Consider the following 22751-nt stretch of genomic DNA (forward strand, 5'->3'; position numbering starts at 1 on the left):
AAAAAAAAAATGCTGCAGAACAGCAGTGGAGAGAGAGAGATGTGAGAAACAGCCTTGCAGATACCAAGGTCAGTGCAGCAGGAGGGCAGGAGGTACTCCAGGCACACAGCAAAAGTACCCCTGCAGCCTGTGCAGGGAGAGACCCCTGGTGGAGCAGGCTGTCCCCCTGCAGCCCATGGGTCCCACATGGAGCAGATCTCCATGCTGCAGTTTGTGGAGGAGCCCCCTGTGGAGCAGGTGGACCTGCGCTGATGGAGGCTGTGGCCTGTGGAGAGCCCCCACAGGAGCAGGCCCCAGGCCGGAGCTGCAGCCTGTGGAGAGGAGCCCATGCAGAAGCATGGGGTCTGGGGGGAGCTGTTGCCCATGGGAGACCCATGTTAGAGTAATTTGCTCCTGACAATTCGACCATGTAGTATGGACCCATGTTTTAGCAATTCATGAAGAGCTGCTGCATGTGGGATGTCCATGCAGGATCAGTTTGGTAGGGAAAACATCCTTTGGGAGGGACCCCACGTGGAGCAGGGACAGAGAGTGACCATGAAGGAGCAGCTAAGATGAAGTGCTATAGAGTGACCTCAGCCCCCATTACACCATTCCCTTATGCCACTCAGGAGAAGGAGGTGGAAGAGGGTGGATGGGGAGAAAGTGTTTTTGGTATTCTTTCCTTAGTTTCTTACTTCTCTAGCTTGTTGGTAATAAGCAATACATTTTACTTATCTCCCTACTCTGCACCTGTTTTGCCCGTCACTATAATTGTTGAACAACCTCCTTGTCCTTATCTCAAGCCTTGAGCCCTTTGCATCCTATTTTCTCCCCCTTTCCCTTTGAGGAGGGGGATTGAGGAAGTAGTTGTGGTGGAGCTCAGCTGTCCATCCAAGTAAATTCACCACAATATTATATAAAGTTATATATACATAATGTAGTCATTATATTGTCAACTAATAGTTGTCATGTCTAAAAGATTGCACAGGAACATATAGGAAAATTATCAGAAGCTGAACATAGTGGATTTGCAAAATGAAGAACAGAAACCTCAAAACCCACAAAAAGTAAAGGATGTACAGATTATCATAGTTGAAAAAGAGTATAGCAGAAAGCCATGAAAGTTAAACACAACAGTAATCTTTGTGTTAAACATTTGGTTTGGCCTGTGAAGCAGAGCAATCACTGAAAGTGCTGAGCACCTTCTATTCCCTTTGGCCCTAGTTCTTCCAGATATCATTCAGTATCCTTCATGATTGCTTTCTGACTAATCCTCTCACATATTTACTTTTATATTACAAATAGTTACTGATCCTACTGTGCCAAACCAAATATAATGACAATGAATCCCACAGCTTTTAAAACATCCTGATCTGAAAAATGTCTTTTGGTAGAAAGAACAACTTGAGACAGCTGAAGTTTTGGTTTGTTAAGTCAATATTGCCATGACTAGAGTATAACAAATCTAAGCAGAGTGGTAGAGAAGCAGATTTTTTTTTTTTTTTTTTTTTTTTTTTTTGAGGAGTTCTGAAAATGAGTTATACCCAGAAGTAAAAAGCTATTGCCCATATCTGTAATTTATTTTTAAATACTTGGTACATTATATGCAAAGATACCAAAACTACGTATCAAGCATGCATTTTGTAACCACAGCTGACTGTAAGAGTTGTGTCCACTCCAAAGAAAATATCAGATTCAGTACAGACATATGTTTTAAATAATCTTTGGGATAGAGTGCCATCAGGAATAATTTATTATGCACATCTGTAAGAGTGCTACATTTTAAAAGACACAGTCTTTATTATGGCTTAACATTATTTAGTAAGGCGGGTGGGGAATGGGGGAGAAGGGAGGAATGAAATAGGGAGGGAAGGGAGTCAGAATCCTGACCATTTAAAATAATCTGTTTGCTGCTTTAATTAAACAGAAAAATTCTCCACAGTAAATTCATTCCAGATTGTATTTTATCATTCTGCATGGTTTTGTGATTTTTATACTTTTCAACTTGGTGAAACAAAGTATTAGAGCTCAAAATCCCCCTCTTTAAAATGAAACAGTGTTTGCCAGGAACAGACAAATCTTTGTCCCTAGCTGACAGTAAAGGGATGCCTTCTCCCCTTGAAACAGCCACCCACCACCCATTGTAATAGAGAGAGGGTTGTGCATGGGCTGAAGGGCTTTCTGCTCTTCAGGGGTCTGCTCCATTTTCTACTATTTTTATTTGGTGGTTTTGGAGCAGGGATTCTGTCAAAAGGAAAGGTTTTAATGTGTTGTTTGGAAATGTCACTGGCAATGACTACCTATGATGTATGTTGGTCAGGCCCTGTGGCCTTAGTAGACCAATGCCAGCACCCCATATTCCCTATAAGCTGTTAACTTACAGGATGGTTTACCTTCCTAATGCTCAAAGCACCCCTGACTGCCCAGGAAAAAGAGTGGATATCCCAACTAGAAGTCCTCCATGTACACCTAAAACCTATCTAAGCCTTCAGCAACTCTTCCATGGCTGAGAACTATGGATTTTTCTACTTGGAGGTAAGATTTTCCACAGTATGGAAGGAATAAGAACCCATTGCAGCTTGCAGCCTACAGAAGAAGGAAAGTATGCTCCCGCTGAAACTATCAAGTTACCTACTGTACATAATCACAACCTTCCAGTCCTTATGTCCCACAAGCCATAACCCTCAGCTTGCTCCTGGCATGAGAAAGTGGCAGTTTCAGACCTGCTGTTTCACTCTTCCCCACAGATCCTGGATGCTCATATATCTCTGAATTGATATTTCTAAAACAGTGGTGTTTATCTCATTGGATAGCATTTCTAACTCATCATATTTGTTTGCACTTCTCATCTGTGCACAGAACACATGCTAAATAAAGTTTTTGAAGCCAGGACTTATTTTCCAAATATGCTGCCAGTAGTATATTGTTTTCTTGAAGGAGATTTTCCTTCTACCAAATTCCAAAGTTTATCCTTCCATGCTGGCTATTAAGGTCTACAGTTTTCCCATAAATCCCATAAATAGATGTACCCAGAAAGATTAATGGCAAAGGCTGAAATAAGCACAGGGACTAAAATCCAATCCTATCCTCATGTTTATTTTTACTAGATAATAGTAGTTTTATTATGATATTGAGCATCATTACTCCTTAATTGTATTTTCTGGGATAGCATTGAGGGTGGGATTCAGAGATTTTACTGATTGCAGTTCTCCAACTACCAATTTCAAATGGTTTCAATGAAATGATATCAAAGCATATACCCCATATTTTTTCTCCTGTTATCCAAATAAAAGAGGAAACAACTCTTCTGTACATTTGGGCTTCACGACAGTTGGTTGCATTTAAGTAAAAATAAATAAAATTATACATTTCATAAATGAAAAGGTATGGTATCATTTTACCTAAGTAGAGTAATATAAAAATTCAAAGTTTCAAAGAAAAATTTCAAAGACTCCACAACCCCCCTGGGCATCCTATTCCAGTGTTCTGTCATACTCACTGTGAAGAAATTTCTCCTCATATTTAAGTGGAACCTCCCACGTTCCAGCTTGCACCCACTGCCCCTTGTCCTATCATTAGATGTCACTGAGAAGAGCCTGGCTCCATCCTTCTGACGCTCCCCCTGTACATATTTATAAACATTAATGAGGTCACACCTCAGTCTCCTCTTCTCCAAGCTAAAGAGACCCAGCTCCCTCAGCCTTCCCTCATAAGGGAGATGCTCCACTCCCTTAATCATCCTTGTGGCTCTATGCTGGACCCTCTCAAGCAATTCCCTGTCCTTCTTGAACTGAGGGGTCCAGAACTGGACACAATATTCCATATGTGGTCTCACCAGGGCAGAGTAGAAGGGGAGGAGAAGCTGTCTTGACCTACTAAATACATCCTTTCTAATACGCCCCAGGATGCTGTTGGCCTTCTTGGCCACAAGGGCACAGTGCTGTCTCATGGTCATCCTGCTGTCCACCAGGACCCCAGATCCCTTTCCCCTATGCTGCTGTCCAGCAGGGCAGTCCTCAACTTATACTGGTACCTGGAGTTTTTCTTACCCAGATGCAAGACTCTACACTTGCCCTTGATATATCTCATTAAATTTCTCCCTGCTCAGCTCTCCAGTCTTTCTGGATGGCAGCACAGCCTTCTGGCATGTCAGTCATTCCTCCCAGTTTTGTGTCATCATCAAACTTGCTGACAGTGCACACTATTTCCTCATCCAAGTAGTTGATGAATATTTTGAACAGTACTGGTCCCAGTACCAACCCTAGAGTAATGCCACTAGATACAGACCTCCAACTATACCCCATCCCATTGACCACAACTCTCTGTCTTCTTTCCTTCAGCCAGTTCACAGCCAACCTCATTACCTCATCCAGACCACATTTCCTCAGTTTAGTTTTGAGGATGCTGTGGGAGATGGTATCAAATGCTTTACTGAAATCAAGATGTCCACTGCTTTACCAAAGAGTATGGTATCTCACCAAAGATGATGGAGCCTAGCAATGACTTACACAAGCTCCCTCAACACCCATGGGTGTGTCCCATCAGGACCCATAGATATATGGATGTCCAGATTGCTTAATTCGTCCTTATCTCAGTCCTCATCAACCGAGGCAAACTCCTCCTTTATCCTGACTTCCTCTGGGGCCTCAAGGGTACAGGGCTCCTCAGGACAGTCTCCGGAAGTGTAGACAGAGACAAAGAAGGCATTCACTTACTCTGCCTTCTGTGTATCTTCTGTCACCAGGGCGCCCACCTCATTTATCAGTGGGCCTACATTGTCTCTAGTATAGTTTCATCTGCAATATAAATAAAACTAACACTGGAGGCAATGTAGGTGGCAATGTAGGTCCACTGATGTAGAGTTTGAATGGTATTTTGCTTTTTTGTTTTGTTTTGTTTTTTACATAAACCTTTACATAAATAAGGATAAGGATAAGGATAAGGATAAGGATAAGGATAAGGATAAGGATAAGGATAAGGATAAGGATAAGGATAAGGATAAGGATAAGGATAAGGATAAGGATAAACATATCAGATTTTTGCCTTCAAAAATACTGCATAGGGATCTTTGCCATTTTATATAGTCTATAATATCTGTTAAAATATTTTTTAGGGGAAAAATTAAAAGGAGATTCCCTTGCTTCAAGAAGAAATGAAAATAGAAAATTATAGGAAATGGGAGTGCAAAGGACCTGAATATACTGTTGAATCCCCTACTTTTCATGCTGCAAAGTCTGACACAGACAGATGGTCTGCCACAAGCAGTGAAACACACATAGCTCTCAGCAGAGTAAAGGGGTGCATAATAAAAGTCCAGAGCATGACTGACTTGTTTTGCCTTTATGCTGAAGCAATCTCAGTTTATCTAGACAAGCATACTAACATACAGAAGATCTGGAAAACTGTGTAAAAGATGATAACAGATGATAGAAAGATGACAGTGAGTGTCAAATCATGTGTAGTTTTGGCAGAAGGGACAAAATTATCTTCTCTAGCAGCTACCTCACTAATTCTAATAAAATATTTGATAATCTCTATTAAGAAGACATTTAAAGTGAAACACTGATTTCTGAAGAAGCCAGTGGATGTACTCTGAAGATACAGTGGATAGTCTGAAGATACAGCCTTCGTTCAGAATAACAAACTTTGACTGGGGATATAGTATTAATTAAAGGTAAATTAACTGCTGTGTGGACTCTGCACTGACTTTCACCCCATGCAAACTCCATTACCCATAGTTTCTCAACTGAAAAAATGAAAGTCATAGATGTTAGATTTTAATCACATTAATTATAGTTTCTATAATAATCATCTGTATTTCTAAATCACTGCTTATTTAGATTAACTTAATTTTGATAGCAAAAAATAATTAAGGAAAAAGACAATCTAAGAGCTGAATAGTAAAAAACAAATAAAATATCTCCCACCACATATCTGCCAAGGTTAAGATCTCAGGATTGGGCCCAGAATTCAATTTATCTACAATTTCAAATTGATTAAACAACAGATGCAAAAGCCAATGTTAATTGCATTCCATTTTGCTTGTATTAATCATAATTTAAATGCAATAGCTCTACAGCCTTTACTGATAAGAAAATCACATATATATCTTTATCTTCATCCTAATAGAATTGTAATCATACAGACCTTGTAGATATCAGTAACAGGTGAATATTTGTAATACATGTTGCTTCTGCTAATAATAGTAACATATATTGTGTTTCAACAAAGTCAACAGACATCAGTAATGTGAGTTTCAAAACTGTACCATGTGTGCTAAAAAGCTCTAAATTATGTCCTGAAGTTAAGATTAAATTGTTTCATGTCTGCTGTCTAGTAAGACACCTTCTATTTGAGGGCCCATAGCCCTTAATCTAATTGTCATCTCAACATTTCTACAAACTGTAAAGTGCTTGATCCTTATTTAATATACTAGGACTACAGAGAAGAAGCTGATTTGCCAAGAAAGATGCAAAATACTTTCAGAGCAGAGAAATAAAGGTAGGATTATATTACTGACCAAAACACTGGACCATTTTCTTTAATATCTTATTCCATTTTATATGATTACACTTGAAGTGAGGAAAAAAAGAAAGAACTGTAATTACACTTCAAAATAAAATCAATTGTAATTCTAACATTAAATGTATTTAAAGGATAACAAAACTTTGATAACAATTAAAATTGCAATTAAAATGGACATTTAATTAAAATTAAAATTAAAATGGGCATTGATTTCCTTTGTGATAATCAAATGTAGTCCTTTTTGTTCTATATACTTGTAGAATTTTGGGTGGCCACTGCTAGAATGGGATCTTTTTTGCTAGAGATGAATTATATTAGAAAACATTCAGTTGCAAAAAGAAATTCCCATATCAGGAGTCAAAACCTTCTGTAAAATTGAATTGCATATGCCAAATGCTGACCTTAAGGTCACTACCACTCTTACATACAATTCAAGTATGTCTTCTAGTTTTCAACCTTGGTTTAAAAAATGTTAAAAAATAAATAAATAATATATTAAATAAATAAATAAATAAATAAATAAATAAATAAATAAAAATAGATAATAAATATAATAAGAAATAGATAAAATTAAAAAAAAAAAAAAAAAAAAAAAAACTTGCTTTCTCTCAAAAACAAGAAACATTGTATTTGATCACCACCCGCAAATGTTTGAAATGTGTGGTCAATTCGTGCTGCTGCCATTATCTACATGCAAGGAATCAAAATATTGACAAGAATGATAAAAAAAAACATAGTGGAAGATACCACAGACAGCTTGTTATTTTCTCACTTTGAGATACAAATTCATTCCTCTTTTTGGCAGCCAATGTGCAGGAATTTTTCTTCCTCTAGAATTTTACAATAGATTCAGCTTGTTAGTTGATGTAATTTGTAGCTGCAAGTGTTCCATGTAAGATCTGATTTCACTTAGTGTACTGCTGTTTAACTACATATAAAGGAAAAGTCTGAAGTCATATAAGAGTTACAGCCCAAGGTTGTTTTTTGTTTGTTTGTTTGTTTGCTTTTGCAGGAGGGTGGGAGGAGGAGTCGGGGAGGAGGATAAAAGCTCTTCTCTAGAGCTAAAGTAAGAATAAAAGAAAAATTCATTTAAGAAGGGATGTATGAATCTGGAACTACATAAATTATGCATTTTAACTGGTAAGGAGTTACATTTCAGATGACTTCATTGCAAGAATGCTGTTAATTTAGGTTCTGTTTTACAAACCAGTTTGTAAACTGGCTTACAATACCAGTTTCCACGAATTACATTCCAGAACCATTGAATTCATTTAATTGATCTTCCCTGTTATGGGGGAACACTCCTCCATCATAGCATAATGTTATTATCTAAGTCTTTCTTTCATTGTTCCACATGTGATATGAGACTTGTAGCAATAAAAAATGAGCAATTTTGACTTAGTTTTCCTTAGAAAGGAAATTTTGCAATTTAACCACGGAACTCTCCAGTGTCACATGCACCCACCTATCACATCATCTGCACATATCCTGTTTTGTGCTTCAGACTTGTCCCTTTAAGTTGCTTTTGTGAAATTTCTTCCCATACAGCATCTCATTCTTTATAGATTCTACCCTTTTCTAAAAGTTGCAGAACCTCATTTATTTTCCTGTCCTCAGCCTTGTTCCAAATCTACAGCTGTAGCCACACCTCACACCCCTAACTAATAGCAGTAAGTGCTGAGGTACTGTTTATGACTCTATCTATTCCCCTGGTGTATCTAAACTTCCACAACATCTGAATATCAAGCATATGTGCATGTGCAAATTGTGGTCAACTTCACCTACATCTTTTTCAGACTAGTTTTAGCAGCTGTCATGACTTTTATTATTATTATCACAGAATCACAGAATTTCTAGGTTGGAAGAGACCTCAAGATCATCAAGTCCAACCTCTGACCTAACGCTAGCAGTCCCCACTAAACCATACCCCTAAGCTCTACATCTAAACGTCTTTTGAAGACTTCCAGGGATGGTGACTCCACCACTTCCCTGGGCTGCCTGTTCCAATGCCTCACAACCCTTTCAGTAAAGAAGTTATTATTATTTTCAGTAAAGAAATTATTGTTATTATTTTTCCCCATTATGGGATACCATGATACTATTTAAAATTAATTCTGTAGAATTTTATAGATATTTTTCCCTATTGAACATGATGGAAAGCTCTTTGTAATGTGCCCACCTGTACATTAGTTAAAAACTATTCTTGAAGGAGTCCTTTAGACCCAGTTTGAGTACCTTACAGCAATAGTAAGGACTACTTTATCATTGCTCACATTTCACTCACTTCATTGCTCACACTTCAAGCCCTCTAGTGATGTGTTTTTATTTCTCTCTCCCTCCTCTTATTTCACCAAATTTTTATGTGACTGCTCATTAGTGATTCATTTTGAAATATTTTAGTAACTCAGTACTACATCATTTAAATTTAAATGCTCTCAGATTTTTACCTCCTCCTTTTCCTATAAGATATAAAATCAGATCTGTTCAACCTCATGTTGGCCACCAATAATTCTCTCTGTTCCTGTCATCTTTTAATTACTTTTGCCTTAAGTATTTCACTTATCTGTAATAATATTAGGTAGAGCCTTTCCATCATTGTTAATTATTATTGTGACTGTGAATAATTATTCAACAAGTTTGCAGGGTTTATTTCACATTTACACTGGAAAGGATATAATTTCCTGTAAAGCTATAGTTAGAACTTAATTCACAATAAATAATGTAGATGAATAAATGTAGACTCTTCTCCTGATAATAGACCAATATGTGGAAAAATCACAAATTGGTTTCTGTGATTTTAGATAATTATTCCAAATTCAGATCAGTTTAATGAGAGTAGAAATAGATAAAAATAAATAAATAAATAAATAAAATAAAATAAAATAAAATAAAATAAAATAAAATAATAAAATAAAATAAAATAAAATAAAATAAAATAAAATAAAATAAAATAAAATAAAATAGCTGATTTTGATTGCAGAGTACTCAACGTAGTTCAATTCACCTAGACAGTAACTGGTTACTTTCATCTCCCCAGGTACATTTGCAGACTATCTGAGTCTGGCTGTATTTTTAGCTTCATTTATGCAGTAAGCAAGTATATTACTAGAAAGCTGCATTGATAATTAGTAAAGTCTACATTAACATCTGGTTACAAGTTGGTAAGCACAACATCACACAGATGTAATTCTTCCTCATTCTGCTCACATCATTAAAAGTGAATCCTATTGATGACACTCAGGGATAAAACACTGTCCTGGTTTCAGTTAGGACAGAGTTAATTTTCTTCCTAGTAGCTGGTAGAATGCAATGTTTTGGTTTTGGCTTAGGATGAGAAGAGTGCTGATAACACCCTGATGTTTTAGTTGTTGCAGAGCAGTGCTTACACCAAGACAAGGACGTCTCAGTTTCTTGCTCTGTCCTGCCAACGGGCAGGCTAGGGGTGCAGCAGGAGCTGGGAGGGGACAGACCCAGGACAGCTGACCCAAACTAGCCAAAGGGGTATTCCATACCATCTGACATCATGCTAAACAATATATAGGGGTGGCTAGCTGGGGGAGGGGGGCCAGACTGCTCGGGGTTAGGCTGGGCATCGGTCAGCAGGTGGTGAGCAATTGCATTGTGCATCACTTGTTTGTACACATTATTAGTAGTAGTACTATTATCATCATTATTGTTTTTATTATTATTGTTTTTATTATTATTGTTATTATTATTTTCCTGTCTTAATAAACTGTCTTTATCTCAACTCACAGGCTTCACCTTCCCATTTCTCTCCCCCATCCCAGAGAGGGAGGGGGGAGGATGAGCGTACGGCTGTGTGGTGGTTAGCTGCCAGCCAGGTTAAACCACGATAAATACACACTTAAATTTTTACCTGTTCTAAATTAATTAACAAATTGAATTTCTCTAGTGAGAGGTTACTCTGCATACATAATTTAGACTAAGGAAATTATGACTAATTACATCCCCATGGCCAGCATTTCAGGAACCATTCTCACATACCTTATGGTGAGAGAGTAAAGAGTTGTTGAGGAGAAATTAAAAGAGGAGAAAGGCTGAAAAGGGTTATGTAAAGATAAAATGTCTCAAAAAGGCCTATCACTGACAAAACAGTGAGAAGAAATCTAAGGAACCTCTGAGAACACCAAGAATTTCCTTTTAATACTGAGTCTGAAGGTAAGCCTAGAAGCTACTAAGAGATGGTAGTTTTGAAAGGTACTTGAATAACACAGTGAACAGCCCTTAACAGCAGAGGTCTCTGAATCCAGACTGGTTCGTTGTTTATGACTTCGAAAGATGAGAAATGTAAAAATGGCTATGAAGTATATTTCCTACAAGAAGAAAAGCCTGAGAGGCAAAAATAGAAAGATAAATACTTTATCAGTGAGCAATGAAGTTATTATTCTGAAAGAGTTAAACTTCTACACTTATCTAGTGAGGAACATTCTTAACAACTATAAGTAAATTAAAATGAGCATCATCTACTGATACCAACAAGAGAGTAGACCTTCACACTGATGTAATTAACTGCATAAAATATTTTCATTGTCTATAGTCTTGGGCTTCTAGCATTTGATTTTGCTGTTTCTCCTAGTTTTGTATGTTTTTAAATAAGAATTATCCTTTGGGAGACATCAGCATAAGGAATTTGTTACTTGTAAACTGTTTGGAAAGGGTATTACTGACACATAGGACATACATATCTTGTGGAGGTACCTGTGAAAAAGGAATATAGACATGAGAGTTGGCTTAAAATGGGCTTACCACTGAGGAGAAAATAACTAGGTTACTTTCTGACCTCTGTTGCTAGAATATTTGTAAGCTTCACCATTGTTGATGTATTTACCCTCACAGTATCTCTGTGAGGCAAGGAATTACTACAAACTACATCCTTCACAAGAGAAGTGAAACATACTGGAATTGTAAGCAATTTGTCCATGGTCACACAAGATTTGTGTGACAGAACAGGGATATGCACAATTGTTTGTCAATCCAATGTGTTAAAAACACAAGGCAGTCTTACGTCTCTAGGCCTCTAGCCAAAACTCAGATTGAACTCCACTGGGATCTTTCTGTAAACTGTTCAAACGAACGTTTCCTTCCATATATTCCCTCTTTATAGGCAGCTACGGGTGGAAAATAAATAACAACAAAAACAGTATTAGAAAAATATGAGTTAAAGGACCTGTGTCAATTGTCATTGTGGGTACCAAGCTTCCTTAGATCTCTGACTGTACATTTAGGGAGCCTCTTATCGAAAGGTTTTCAGGTCATTTTTGTGTGACATTTCAGATTACAAATTTCCACAGAAATAAAATCTACTGGAAGAATATACAAAACATGGAAAACACTACTGTTCTTTATAAAATAAAAATAATTTTAAAAAAGTTTTCCTGCTGCTGATGTGTTTCCCCCAAAATGGCATTTCTAAGCATTCTTACTTGAACAATAGACATACTCTTTCTGAGTGGGAATACCGACATGTCTCTGGCAGTGGGTGACAGACAAGAGCAGGGACATCTTGATTCTCACTTCAGCTGAGCTGACACTAATGTGGTTTGGGCCACTCAGTTATCACAGAAAGCTTGTATCAGCTGTGCAACTTCTGATTGGGATCAGAACTTCATTCTCTTTATTAGGTATAGTGTCTTTCTAAAAAATATTTACAGCCCTGGCTTTAACTGTATTCCCAGAAGACTGTAGTTCCAGGAATAATGTTAGTGCTAGAATTTTTCACTGCAAATATACTACACCAGGCAAGGCTATGACAGCATGGTATGTGTATGCTTGTGTGTAATTGCCTCCACTTATACAAGAGGATGTGATTTTAACTACACTTATATATTAGGAAGGCTGATAGCTTTTATTCCAAAAACCTATGCAAGTAGTACAAGAAGAATAAAATCATTCTAGAGGTACAAAGCAAAGAGTAAAAAATGTGAACTAATTCCATAAATCTAAGTCATATTTTCTATATGACAAATACCCATTATCAATCTCATGCTGAGTATTTAATATTTTAGAAATCAAAACAATTGAAAAATTGAATGCTTTATCATTCAGCATGTCAGCATGACAATTCATCTCTCCCTTAGTGTCACAGAGACCTGAATTCCCAAACCCAATTCATACTGGAATAATAAAATTTTAAAAGTTCTAAAAATATATGAATGTCATATTATCTTCTCAAGTACTTCCACATTCTGAAGCTGCATCTTCCATGTCTTTTTTTAATGTTTAACAAAGTACTCATGCTATTATTTTGCCATCCATAGTTCACATTGAAAAACAATGCTCAGAATTATACAATACAATACTATCCATTTCAAAAGAACAATCAATTCTGTGACAATGACATATTCTTTCTTCCTTCTGAAAAATAAATAAGAATTTGAAAAGTGATTTAGTATGCATATCAAATGGCTTAGGTCTCTTTCTATTAAAAATAAAATAAAATAAAATAAAATAAAATAAAATAAAATAAAATAAAATAAAATAAAATAAAATAAAATAAAATAAAATAAAATAAAATAAAATAAAATAAACAATAAAGCAAATTAATTCTTTGAAAATCAATTTCAAATCATTATGGTCTTAACTCTTCCTTTGTATCTTTTGGAATTTATTCATGATTTTTCATAAAGAAAATGAAATAAATTTTCAGAAGAAAATTTCATAAAAGTAAGATTTATCATTTTTAATTATCTCTTCCATGGATTTTAAATATATGGGACTGACACAGTACACCCAAGACAATCCGTGTAGACACTGATTTTGTCAAAGTATTGTTTACTTCCGTTGCTCTTTAGAAGAGTCTCCAGTGTGTCATGCACAAATACATTTTTACTTTAAGCATTTGTTTTCCATCATCGTGAACAATCTATTTTAACAAAAATAAAGAAACAAACATGTGCCTGTACTTTTGCATATGTAATAAAGTGAACTCTGAAAAGCACATTTTCTCTTTTAAAATGAGCAAATGTGCCTTTTAGTAAAAATACTTTTCTACTCTTCTCTTTCCTTCCTTATATGCCACTTACAGATGCCAAGCCTATAGAATTATGGGTAATATTCAGTGTCCTGATTTTGTGTTCTGTCTGTCAGGAAGAGGAGTGGAAATATTTCTCACTGAATGAGAGAATGAGTGACATTCCTCAATTTCTGAAAATGGCAACAGCAGCAGTGCACTAGAGTTTTTCAGGGTCTGGTGACAGCACCAGGAGAATCAACATAAGCAAGCTGTGTTCTACCAGGCATTACAGCAGTGCGTGGTTTAGTAAAAAGCTTTTCTACCCAGCTTTAACATGCCAGTGGAGATTGGTGTATGTTACTGAGGAAGCATCACACCATTCCTCGATTCCACAATTTCAGAATGTACACTCAGATACAGAACTGGCAAAAGCCTGAACAGGTGACAACCATCAGAAAAGCTTTTCTTTTGAGCTACTGATAGACCAAAAATCAACAGCACTTCTGTATCATAAAATGAAATAATATTATCTTGTCATATCTGAGAGGTAATGAACAAGAAAATCTGTTGAAAATACAAGATCTCTTTCATTGTATTGCATGGAATCAAGCCCTCTATGCTGACACTGACAATTCTCACCCTTCTGACTTCTTCTGAAGTAACTTGACATTGACCAATTTCAATAAATGTCATAGTGAGCTCTGTAGAAGATTTATAACTTCATTTTTTTTTAAGTCCTCTGAAACAGCAGAATCTAGACAGAGGAAAGTCATTCAGGATAACACCCTCAGTAAAACAAATGCAGCTGAAACTGTAAAAGCTTATCATCACATGCAAGTAAGTGACTAATTGCAGGTCTATTTTGCTTGTAGGTGTGTGCATGAGTTTAAGATAGATGTGGAATTGTTCCTCTACCTGGTGTTGAAGGACTGTTAAATAGGCAAGATTAAAAAAATTGTGTGTATGAGGAGACAGAAGAAGAGAGAGAAAGAGAGAGGGAGGGAGATGGATTTTAAGTTTTAAATAAAAAAGTTCGGTTAACCTTTTCCATTACTCTAATATCATCATTATTAAAGATTATATTTTGCTTTACAATACATACACAAATGTGGAAAGTGAATACAAGACAACTTCACAGAATCACAGAATGGCCAAGGTTGGAAGGGACCTCTGAAGATCATGTAGTCCAACCCCTCTGCCAAGCAGGATCACCTTGAGCACATTGTGCAGTATGGTATGCAGGGTATCTCCAGAGAAGGGGACTCCACAACCACTCTGGGCAAACTGTTCCAGTGCTCTGTCACCCTCACAGTAAATAAATGACCTCCCATATTCAGCCAGAACTTCCTGTGCTTCAGTATGTGCCCATTGCTTCTCATCCTGTTGCTGGACACAACTGAAAAGATACTGGCTCCATCTTCTCAACAACCTCCCCTCAGATATTTATACACATTATTGAGGTCTCCTCTCAGTCTTCTATCTTCCAAGCTAAACAGGCCTAGCTCTCTCAGCTTGTTCTTGTATGACAGGTGCTCCAGTCCTCTCATCATCTTAGTAGCTCTCCTCTGAACTAACTAATATAACAAAGAATACACCAGTGAAGCTCTGACAAATCACTGGAGTTGTAATAATAATAATAATAATAATAATAATAATAATAATAATAATAATAATAATAATAATAATAATAAATACTTTCCATAACTTCTAAAGTCATATCTGAGTTTTTCTCTGTTCTCAGTGTTCTCACTGTTCTCAGTGGAACTGGTATACTCTAATTGTAAAGTATATATACAGGGGTAGCGTAGATATACTGGGCTGGAATAGAAGCAGGGTCACTAAAGCAGACCAAAGATTCATTTCAGAAGAATGGAATTTGGATGAAAGTTCTGCACCACAGAATGGATCATTACAGAGAGAATCATGATTTGGACCATTCAACTCACAGTCACACAATTCCCAGATAAGTAAAGAAAACTGCCTAATTATGACCATACTGCTGAAGTTTTTGTTGTATCAGTTTAAACTAAGAAAGAATCCCTGATCGTGATGATATTTGTTCTGTTACACTTATGAAAAGAAAATATGTCCTGGGGAAAAAGAAAGAAAGAAAGAAAGAAAGAAAGAAAGAAAGAAAGAAAGAAAGAAAGAAAGAAAGAAAGAAAGAAAGAAAGAAAGAAAGAAAGAAAGAAAGAAAGAAAGAAAGAAAGAAAGAAAGAAAGAAAGAAAGAAAGAAAGAAAGAAAGAAAGAAAAAGAAAGAAAGGAAGGAAGGAAGGAAAGAAGGAAGGAAGGAAGGAAGGAAGGAAGGAAGGAAGGAAGGAAGGAAGGAAGGAAAGAAAGAAAGAAAGAAAGAAAGAAAGAAAGAAAGAAAGAAAGAAAGAAAGAAAGAAAGAAAGAAAGAAAGAAAGAAAGAAAGATTAGCCAAAAGCCCCATCTTACCGTCTTATAACGAATGATCTGAAATGCTTTTGAGAAAAGTTCCATGTGCTTGTATGCTGTTCATATCAACATCAAATTAACAGTAACACTAGGTCAGGTTGTGTTAAAATTTTGAAAATTACAAAGTGTAGTTTATTTTTACCATTATTCATGCAGTTTATAAATGTGTGCAAATACATTGTTTCAGATAGTTGGAAGTATATGACAAAGAAATACCACTGCAGACTTGTCTTGTTTTCACCATCATCCCTTGGACTTTGTAGAGTATATATTACTTTGTTAATGGCCTTTTTTTCTAACACTGTAATACCAACTATATCTATTTTCTTATATAAACAAAAAAATCACTATATTGTCCTACATAAAAACTCTAAGTGGAAGCTTAAATGTTTTCTTTACTTTTCATCTGATATTTTAAGATATAGCAACCAGATATAGATGCTTGCCTGAGGTTGTTGTTGTTTTGTTTTGTTGTTTTGTTTTGAGGTTGTTGGTGTTTTGTTTTGTTTTTTCCTGCTAGCTCATTTAATTTTATAGCAACCTTATTTGCCTTGTAAGAGTGATAATACAGGACACAATACACCATCAGAAATGCAAACTTCATATTTCTATACATTTCACAAGATATTCCATTACATCTTTGACACAAGAAAGATCACTTACAGCCCATTCTTTATGACCTGGTTTGTTCAACAGGACAAAGACATTTGAAGTAGAAGACTGTAGTGTTGTTGATTCACTGCTACTGAGAGGGCTTATTCTACAGCAAAGGATTGAAAGTCAGATATTTTAAAAAAGAAAGAAGGCACAGGTTTACAGATGTTTACTGAGTGCCTTCTAAATTCTGAAAGAGGATATTCTCTTTGGTTATACATTTCATATAAATAGATAAACAATGTATGCATTAAAAAGTCAAAAAATATAATCAATACTTTTAGGAGTACATTGCTGTGTCCCTTTACAGGAAGGACAGTACTGTTCAGAAAAGATAAGTTGCAGGAAAAAGGATATTACTTGTTCTCCGTCCCCATTTTAACTTTTACTCTATGCTTATTATTGTGAATTTGAATTTTTGAGTGAAATTCAATCAGTATAGAAGGCTTTCAAGCAGCATTTAAGCTTTTAATGAACTGATCAGAATGAGTTTAACAAAACCTTCATGTGCACAGAGCTTCTGATTACAATGAAACCATTCCAGCACATCCCTGGGGTATGACAGTCTTTGAGCAGCAAAAATTAAAGTGCTTGAATACACTGCAGATACAATGAGCTGCTTCAACCACAACTACATTCAGGCAGATTCTTGGAGTCAGACAGATTAACTAGCTGATATTTATCTAAAATGATTGTAATTTGCCAACCATACGTTTCGAATACGCATCAAATGTGTAGTAAGTTGCGTATAGCTAATTCATACCTTGATGTTCCCTATTTCAGACCAGACTTCACACAAATCCTCCATCCTTAAGTGCCTGTAAGAAGTGTTTGTGTTTTGCCAGAAATCTCAGAGCTGACACAATTTACTGAAGTAAAATACATCTACAAGAGACACAAGCACTGACTCCCACATGTTGAGAGCAGAAAAAAAAAATACAGGTGGAAATTTTTTGTTCTTGCTATAATGGTATAACTTTAAAATAAATTTTATTTTATTGTTCTGTCTGTGTGCCCTGAAAAATGATAGATATTCATGAATAAGAAAAATGAACACAAGTAGCAATTCTTTTAAAGGTCTAGACATTTTTTTGTTTACATAGATTTTTATGAGGTTGCTTTTCCATGAAACTAAGACCAGCTAGTCCTTGAAACTAGACTAGCATAAGACTAGCTGGATGTTCAAACTATAACAATAATAAAGTATAGAAAAAAAATTGTGATTTGCCATTTCTGACAAACTTGACATAAAGATTAAGATTTATATGTCATCTATGATAATGGAAAGTGCCCAGCTTACGACTACTTTTGAAGAAAATCAGAAAATATTAGCTGTTGTGAATTATCATTTACTTTTTTTTTGATGTTGTTTTTTTGTTTCTATTGGAAATATTAATTTATGTTCTGAAATCCTCACATTTATTTTTTTTTTCTCTAGTTTTAGTTGGCTAAATCCTACAAGATTTGGTATTCACTGCAAAATTAGAAGTAAAATAAAAATTATCCTGATTATAGTAGATTAGACTGGAGGACATAGAAGTGTCCTCCAGTATGAGTATAAGCCCTAAGACAGACAGCAGTGATTGAGCCTTTTGACACTCTGCCTGCAAAATAAATGCAGAGGAAGATGGTTGCACATTTGCTTTGTTCATGACAGTCTCTCTGCTTCTGACAGTTTGCTAGTTTGATTTGACAAGAAAATTACAGCCAAGCATGGAACCCCTGTTTCATGTCATTTTATAAGCCAAATAAAATAATGGTAACTTAATTAACAAGAATTGATACCATTTTTCTATGAGTGAACCAGAGATGTTCTTGTATATTTACCAGACAGTAACACAAAAATGATGTAAATCAAATTGCAGCTTCTATATCTGCATGTTAAATTCATACAACCTGGAATATCAGCTTTCTTCTTTTGTGTCATTGCCAAAGAAGTCATGTTTGGAAGAATATAGGAATGAACTTTCAGACAATATAGCTTGCAAATAAATCTCTATAAGCATAAAAAACAGCTCATTGATTATTTTTTAGTGCTTTTCACCATTACTATATTAAGTACTGCAACTAAGCAACTAAAATAAACTAGTGAAATTTGCATAGTCTTTTGACTTTTTGGTGTCCTGAAACATACATAGTAGATGTACTCACTGTCCTTATCTATATGTTACCTGAGGCAACATGATATTCAAAGATACAACTGAATTAAGATAGTTTATTCTTCTGATTGATAGGATAGACCAATGAATGTGTTACTTCAGCTTTTATTCAGATTGCCTACTTTTTGTAGCACTTGGAACATTTAATCTTTTGCTCATAAAAGCAATAAGGTCTTATCCATCAGGTATTTTCTTTTAAAATTTTGTACATGGCCATATTTTTATTGTAACAAATGTGTGTAAATAAAGTTAATTTTAAAGATTTAGCTCATTATGTTCAGACATACTAATGGCATATCTAATTACACTACTATAATTAAGCACTCTTTAAAATATGTTTTCTACTTGTAAATATAATTACAAAAATATAAGCATTTCAAAAGTAATGTTCAAATAAGCTAATATCTTATTTTTGTGGTTTCCTTTTCTTCTGCGGTTAAAAAAAAAAAAAAAAAAAAAAAAAAAAAAAAAAAAAAAAAGGAGTCCTACAGAGATACAGAGAGAAAGTAATGCAGGATTGTAACCAAGTCTATACTCTAACATAATGGATTCTGTAATGGAATAGGTTGTGCAATTCAACCTTGACATTGCTTAGCTTTAGGTTTCTTGTCTTTTCATTCTAAGAAAACTTCTTTTAAAATTCGACATAGATTTTAGCTTGGGCATCAATATGTTCTTTGTCTTTCCAACACATACAGGGTAATTGGAGTACATCATTTTCAACCTGTCCTACCCTTTGGATGAATCTGATAATTTCTTAGAAATGGCCTCCACTAGTTCTTCACTTAGAATCTTGGACCACGACATTGCCTATTCTTTCTAAACATCAAAGCAGATGCATACTGACACAAGCTCACTCCTTCTAGTACCTGCTCTTTCAGGCAAGGCAAGGCAAGGCAAGGCAAGGCAAGGCAAGGCAAGGCAAGGCAAGGCAAGGCAAGGCAAGGCAAGGCAAGGCAAGGAAAGGAAAGGAAAGGAAAGGAAAGGAAAGGAAAGGAAAGGAAAGGAAAGGAAAGGAAAGGAAAGGAAAGGAAAGGAAAGGAAAGGAAAGGAAAGGAAAGGAAAGGAAAGGAAAGGAAAGGAAAGGAAAGGAAAAAAGTACTTTATTTTTTTCTAAATAAAATTAAATCTTCTTTCTAATGTTCAGAGATGGAATTTTGCTCAGAAATACAATTAAAACAAATTCCAAATCAAAGTCCAAATAATGAAATTCATTGATTTCATGTCATCTATCCATCTTTCCAGAAGACTTATACAGCAAACCCCTTGTATTCCTGCTGCTAAAATAACGGAGCACTTCCTTTTATTCAAATAAGATATTTAGAAAATGCTACAGTGTTCCTTTGAATGCATGATGGGTAATTTTACCCTTTTCATAAATGCAATTCAGACCAGCACCTAGAAAACTAGATGTTGATCCTGCAGATAGACCAGCTGACCTGGCTGAAAATGTCAACAGACCAATATTTCCATATTTCAGAGTTTCTGATCCTATATAGATCTTAAGGTTAATTTGAAAAACAAAGCCAGTCATGCTTTTATAAGCTCAGTAAAAGATTTAATTTTGGCCTTGCTGAAGAGATTTAATTTATGTTTCAAATAAAGCCTAAGATTTATTTATTTATTTTCAAAGTGAATTTAACCAAAACTTACTCACCTTCATATTTTTTTTGAGGATTGTCCAATGGAAATGGCTGGTCCTTGAAATTCAAGCTAGTAGAGTGATACACCCCAAAATTGAGGGAATTGTTGTCACTGTAATAAGTGTCTCTGGGTCATACACAGGTATGTGTATATTCAGACACCTGTAACTGAACTCTGAGGGATGTATGTAGGCACCTTTATCAACACCAGTCTTTAAATAAATTTGATCAAAAGAGAAAACTAAACACTAGCATACACAGATTATCAGAATTAAATGTAGTCTTTGGACTACACTGCAAAGTGGATATTAATCCTGTGTTGCAGAAATGTCTGCTTTATGAATAGCATAAAGTTATAAAATTCTAATAATATTCCTCTGCAAATTCTACTGTTTGGCAAATCATGAAACATTCCACTATGTGTACAAACAAATAATTTGCATTCCTATATTTTATAATTTATTTTTAATTTAAAGGAGTCAGATAAGTTCCCAGTTATTTCCTTTGAAAGTCTGTTACTTCTTGTTTCTCATATACTGAATATCATGGAATATTAAATTATGGTCTAGATTTTGAAGCATGTGGGTTGAATTTAATTATAGTGATTTACTCTATTGTATATAATGTAATACAATACACCAAAGCAGGAATGCAAGGAAACTACCACAGCTTGTGTTTGTACTTTGCTCTTCCAGTTCTGAGACTAGACATAAGAAATGGATAAACTTGACTTACTAGTTTGATTAACTTCCCATAATACATAACCCATTTTTAATAATACTTGGTCTCTTACTATTCTATGTCACTTCATATTATATATATCTAATCACTAGTGCGTATGACATGCCACTTTGCATTGTTTTATGAAGATGCAAAGAAATAATAAAATGTTAAAGAGAACTCTATTTCTCTTGGCATCTTAGAGTCACTTCAAAAATAGATAACATCTAAGCAGCATCCAAGAACATTATATAGAAAATGGTACATTTTTCTATCCCTTTATTCTCTTCTGCAGCAGTTCAGAAAAGTGCTGAGAATCATTCTAGATGGATTGTAATCACACTGAATAGTTGGTATTTCTTCACTCTCCCTCCTGCTGAAATCCTCTACCTAATATCCAGATATGCTGTTGCAAGTCATACAAGACAAGCTGAATGTCCATTATGCATGAAAGTCTCTGTATAATTCTTTTATGCAATCTATATATAACTAAACTGACAGTAGAATGCCAAACATAATTAAGTTTAGCAAGTCTTTTTCTATAATCAGAAACTTTTTACACAAGTAACTTGGTATATTCAAAAAAGTGTATTTAAAATTTTTTCATGCTGGAGACAGCACACTTGTAAACTGATGAAGATGAAGATAAAATATTTTCAAATACATAAATGGCTTAATTTTTAAATATGCAACTCTTACATAACTGCTCAAGATAAAAACTGGCTTGAGGAAATGATTTTGTGAAAGATATATTATTTTCTGGCATAAGATAGCAATCCTAGAAGCAATGATTCTTGGTAAAACTAACCTGAAGTCAAAGACTGCTTTTTTCTGAGCTGAAAAAAAAAAAAAAAAAAAAAAAAAAAAAAAAAATGACTGTGTTTCATGCAAATGAAAGAAAAGTGTAATTTGTTATTATGCAACTATACACATTTTATCTATTGTTGTGCTACAATAGTTGTAATAAATTGTGGTAACTACTACTGCATAAAGATTATATTCTGGTTTAAATTTTAGCAATTCTAAACTTTCACAGGCTTCATTCCTTCACTTCCAGCATAATTCAGTCTGTTCTCTGTAAAAGTCTATCTATATTCAACAGAACTTTTCAGGAACTTCGTGGACTTGATGTCAGCCCACTGAAAACATTTATACATTTAATTTAATTCTTATTTTTCTTTAGTTCTTATTTATATTAATGGAATTTACACTCTCATAATCTGCTGGAAAACTACCTTTCCTGGGAACAGTCATTTAATAAATGTATTAATTTTCTTCTGTTTATCTCACTTCTTATAGTAGAGGTATAGAAGACAAGACACAGAAGATACTGAAGAAAAGGCCAAGTTCTCCCACATGATTAGCAGCTTCTAAATTTATATATTCCTAAACAATTCTTAATCAAGCTAAAATATGCTTCTATGGGGGGGGGAGGGGGGGGGAACTGGAAGAACTTAAGTAATTTAAGTAATTTAAGTAATTTAAGTAATTTAAATAATCACATAATATAATAATGTCATACAAATAAAAATTTGTTTTCACTTACTTGAGAAAGTGTCGTGGTTCCGCTCGAGTGGGCAGCCGAGCTCCACCACAGCCGCTCTCTCACTCCCCCTCCTCAAAGAGGAATGGGGAGAAAATATGTGAAAAGGGCT

This window comes from Aythya ferina, assembly GCF_964211825.1.
Source record: "Aythya ferina genome assembly, chromosome: Z".
Classification (NCBI taxonomy): Eukaryota; Metazoa; Chordata; class Aves; order Anseriformes; family Anatidae; genus Aythya; species Aythya ferina.